This window comes from Brachyistius frenatus, unplaced genomic scaffold (genome assembly GCF_029030835.1).
Source record: "Brachyistius frenatus isolate BFR_SWC_R1_liver_20210118 unplaced genomic scaffold, ASM2903083v1 Contig_7, whole genome shotgun sequence".
Taxonomy (NCBI): domain Eukaryota; kingdom Metazoa; phylum Chordata; class Actinopteri; family Embiotocidae; genus Brachyistius; species Brachyistius frenatus.
In genome coordinates, this window is record NW_027210606.1 from 5,100,001 (window position 1) to 5,100,458 (window position 458).

The following is a 458-nucleotide window of genomic DNA, read 5'->3' on the forward strand; positions in this document are numbered from 1 at the left end:
TCTCTTCGCCCCTACAGCACATCTATTCAATTTATTTGGAACAAAAACAATACTGGCTTTTGCTATTATATAACGATCTCTTTTACTCCTCGGGAGCGACATTGATTTCTATTATTTCCTGTGTCTTGGGGAGGAGACATTAGTTATACTGTAAGTGTGGAAAAAAGGTGCCTACTTTGTGAAGTGCTGAGCTTTCCATGTTGGCAACATCCCAACCCTGTAACATATCAAGCACACGGAAACACGCTCACATGTGTGTGAAGGTGTTTGGGTAAGCACACACACACGCACACACGCACACGCACACGCACACAGGACATAACTTATTCAGCAGTGCATGAAACATTCAGAGAATTTCCTTTTGTTTAAAGATGAGAAAAGCTGATTCTGTCGCTCCTTAACAAGTACCTTTCTTCGCTTGCCTTTTCTTTTTCTGCTTTCTTTTGTATCTCTCTTCT